Raw genomic sequence first — 4,659 nt, 5'->3', positions numbered from 1 at the left:
AATATTCTATTAAAATATTTAAAACATGATTATTTTTAAATATAATTAATATTGTATTACAGATATTATTAATATTTTTTATTAATAATATTATTACTAATAATGTTTTAAATATTATTATTTATGATAATTAATATTATGAAATTATGAAATACTAATGGTAAATTATTTATAAATTAATATAAAAAATATAAAATAAACTATTTATAAATTATATTATAAACATAATTTTAATAATATTTTGTTTTATATAATATGTATTAAAACCTAAAGGTTTTTTTTTTTTAATATTTGTTAAAACCTAAGATTAACATAAATAAAATGAAATTATAAAAAAACTAATATTATAAAAATATAAAAACTTAAATTTATAAAAAACACATAAGGGAAAAACCTAAATAATATAGCATCTAAATCATTGAAAATTATAAAACCTATATATATATAAATGGATAATATATATATTATTTTAATATTTAATAACATAAAATTAAAATGAAGCTGAGGAATTGATTTCTACTTAATAACCTGCACAATTTTTTTAGACGGGCTCTAGATGCTTTAAAAACTAACAATAGTGAAAAAAAAAAACATCTCAGTATTAGTCTTAAAATGACTAAGAAAGCTCAAAACTATTTAAATAATGAACTTGTTATTATATATATATATATATATAACATAGAATTGTAAAAGCTAATCTAATTTTTTTTATTAGATATTAATTTTTTTTAAAGTGTGTTAGATTTTTTTACAATTTTTTTAATATTATGTTTTGGGCTATAATTTATATTTAAATATCTATTTTGTATTTAATTTACAAATTAAAAGGATTAATCTACTTGTATCATACTACTCATGAATAAAATAAATTTTACTAATGATATATTTTTTTTATTCGTCAATATCTATTTATTGATTATATTCATGTTAGTTGTTTATATTCATATTCATTGATTATATTCATGTTTTTATATTTTTCATTGATTCAAATTACTTTTCACAATATGTACATCTTTATTGCAGAAAAATTCTAAAGTTATTTTACTTTTATTAGAACATTTTACATCGCATCTAAAGTTATTTTACTTTTATTAGAACATTTTACATCGCATCGTATATGTATCTTTACTTTATGCAAATTGACATTTGCAATATCTAGGGAAAAAATTAAAGGTTTTCATCATCATAGGTTGATGATATTTTAATTCAGGGTTTCATATAATCTTTTTTACTCTACAAAAGTGAGTGTTCATATTTTCAAATTTCTCACATGGAAAAAATACCTTGTTGTTTAATAGCAAAAAGAATTTGGATTTTGATTGATTAGGGTTTGAGCTAAGTTCTAGTAGATAAAACATAATGAAGGGGTGAAATTGATGGACATGGTAATGAAACTGACCTCTGTTATTTGGAATTGGACACGGGTTATCAATGTTTTGAAACTGATAATCATCTTATTCCAAAATACACATTTTCACTACCACCACAACTTATTCCAAAATACACATTTCCACTACCATGACAAGTGTATGTGTAACGTTTTGTAGTCTTCTCATTCTCGTTAATCCTCATAAGTGTCAATTAACAAATGACAAGGTAAATTTTTAATCAAACTTTATAAAAAATTAATTTAAACAAAGTTTAATCATATAATTTAGATATAAAAAAAGTTAGTGATGTGAATTAAAACAATTAGAAGACACCTAAGGTTATTGCAATTTTTTATTATAAATTAAAATAATAACTTAAAAATACAAATAACAATAATATAAATACAAATATATATATATAAAAAAGACTTCGGAACAATAAACATAGAGAACGTCTTCTATTACAATTGAGCTTCCACACTTTTATATTTTATATAATTAAAAATGGTTAAGAATGAGTCCACACAGAAGCTTCAACATGAGCTTCCACACTTTTATATTTTATATAATTAAAAATGGTTAAGAATGAGTCCACACAGAAGCTTCAACACCTTCTCATGAACAGCGTTAGAATTCATAACTGCTATTATCGTAAAAATGAGAAACCAGAGTGCCGAGTGCTTTAAAAAGACACGCATATGTCGAAGAAACTTTCTGTGTAGATTATAAACAACATGTTCTCCTTGCAGTAGCTGCTAAGAACATCGGTTGAGCGGGTAGATAAATTCAAATTCGAACATCGAATGAGCGGGTAAATAAATTCAAAATCAAATTTCAAATTAGCCTGTCATTAATGCGTATATTGTATTGTATACCCTGGTATTTATGGGCAGTATCATGTATACTATGGCCATGAGCCGCGTTCTCGTGGGTATTGTATGGTCATGGAGCAGTCACCTGAAATAATTTGGTCGCGTTATTTTTTTGCCGACAAACAGACAAACAGAAAAGACGGGAGTCCCCATGCATAATGATCCGCAGATGCAGAGGTGTACTTCACACTGACCCTGCAGAGAAAAAAGTACTCTTAAAGACTAATAAAGGCCCTATAGCATGGGATTACTACACTGTGTGGGCACTTGTTAAAATTTAGACAACAAATAGAAGATGTGACTAAAACTAAGAAAGTCCCACATTAGCCACACAGAACAAGTATCTGTATAAACGGAAAAAGCAAAGAATCGGCGAGTCCGGGACTGTAGAGTTAAGAGCAATCCTAACCTCTTTCCCTAATCATTGCCTAAACACTATTGTGAAACCGACAGACTTTACATGCATAGATAATCAAACAGAAAGAAGCTTGCTTCTGCACCCAGAATATGGAATTGAATAAAATACTCATACACAAACCTGGTAAAGATAAAATGCCATTTTACATTAATACTGAAGAAAAGATAATCGAAGATTTCATATAACATTTCAAATAGAACATTTGAAACCGGGGAATGGTAATAATTGTTAACCAAGCCAACACAACAAATGTTATACATTAAGTCATTTATTTTCCGAACTCAAACCCTTGTCCTTCACGCAAGGACTGTCTCCATGAAAATGTACAGAAATTATGAATGTCTCCATGAAAATGTACAGAAATTATGAATGTAGGACAACTTTAGAACCTGGGCAGATCAAACCGGTCCCAGGAATTAAAAGAGCAATCATCAATGCTAGCTGCGACCTATTCCCATAAGGAATGTCGGAAAATAGCCATTTAAGAACTGATATAAATATATAGTTGTAGCATTCTATTTACAAAAGAACTTCAATAATTACACCAACAATACGTTGTTTAATGTTTCATATCAAAAAGAAATTGGGTCACCCATTTGGCTCCCAGTTGAGGAAGCTATCAAACAAAATAACTAGAAATATGTGGCAATGCTACAACTAGCCACATGCTAAGTCGATAAGCAACCGGAGTGGCTTGTCTATTGGTAAAATCCCTTGAGGGTTTAGCAATAACCGACCTAAATGGCAGAAAAGAAAAGAAAATAAGAAAACAATGCTCCAGAGGCCCAAATTGTCAAGAGAGAAGGTTTTGGGAGAACATGTACCTGCAACCAGAATAGGAAACCAGGTTAGGAGGAACTTCATTGATTATTATTTCTGAATGTTAAAAGAAACCAGAATGATTAACCTTAGAATACCTGTGATGTGGCCCTAGAGCTGTAATAGTGGCCCTAGAGCTGTAATACTCATCTGCATAGTTAAACAAGATCTGGGGTCAGATTCACAGTTTTTTTCCCTCTGGCGAAAAGACAAAACCCGATGTTCTGATAGTAATCACAATCAATACCCGGGAAAGAACATCTACTTCCAAAGTCGTCTCCATCCAAGGATGAGGAGCCGACGTTAGCAAGAACCACCGGCACAGTCCAATAAACAATTTGGGTACTCATACTTGCACTTTTGGAAAAACATCGAGGAAGGAGACGTTAATCTTGAGAAAGATAATGCATAACTTACCCAAGGGATGGTGCGTGTAGCAGCCTACAGAAGAGCGAGGTTTTGGTAAACAAAAACTCTTATCACCATGGAGAAAAATTCATCTTGTTACAGAACAACCAAACCTGAAAGCGGAAAACCCAAATGACTTCGACCGCAGAGCATGGAAGTTGGTTACCAGAACAAACCCTTGTTGTTGCGGACCCTTGAATTCACTAGGAACTATCACACATCTATCGCACATCACACGAGGTGCCAAGTGTCCAAATACCTCGAGATTTACCTACCAGATACCATAAAGCAGATCTTAATAATGTTATATCAAACCGTATTTAAGCAAGTCGTATTGATTTCATAGTGGTAAATTTGAAATTTGTTTTTTGTTTGTTTGTATTTGGGTAAATACTTTATTTAGAAATGTCTTTACAACAAGAGTTCAAAATCGTGGAGTAAATGGATTTGGATTCTACCCAACACACTTTTGTCCGGGTTGTTTGTTTGATGCCATTTTGAACAATTTTAGATATCCTTGAGTGGTAAAGTGATTTTAAATTAATTTACACAAATTTATTTTTCAGTTTTTGTGCCCTATGAATAGAACTATTTGGAGTTGTCTATATGTGACATTTTTTAAAAAGTTTTTGGTTTATTTTTGATGTAATTTTTTTATAGAGATTTATTTGAATCATAAATTTGATTTGTGAATTTTTCACATTTAAAATAGTTTTAAGGTTTTTTAGAGTGTTAAGTTGTGAAAAAATAAATTTAAATAGCACAAATTAAA

The 4,659-nt window shown here is 29.4% G+C and overlaps 1 long non-coding RNA gene across 1 annotated transcript; it reads right to left on the bottom strand.

The window, feature by feature from the left end:
• Positions 1–3,253: 3,253 nt before the first annotated feature.
• On the bottom strand, positions 3,254–4,099 carry LOC149208043 (uncharacterized). The gene is made up of 3 exons (XR_016252062.1): positions 3,897–4,099; positions 3,578–3,629; positions 3,254–3,397 (listed from the first exon to the last, which is right to left on the bottom strand). It is a non-coding gene; the product is annotated as an uncharacterized LOC149208043 (long non-coding RNA).
• Positions 4,100–4,659: the final 560 nt, after the last annotated feature.

Source organism: Pinus tabuliformis, chromosome 1_2, assembly GCF_031772625.1.
Source record: "Pinus tabuliformis cultivar Carrire ecotype Pingquan chromosome 1_2, CPIR1, whole genome shotgun sequence".
NCBI classification, from domain to species: domain Eukaryota; kingdom Viridiplantae; phylum Streptophyta; class Pinopsida; order Pinales; family Pinaceae; genus Pinus; species Pinus tabuliformis.
This window is presented reverse-complemented; position numbering and strand designations above follow the sequence as displayed.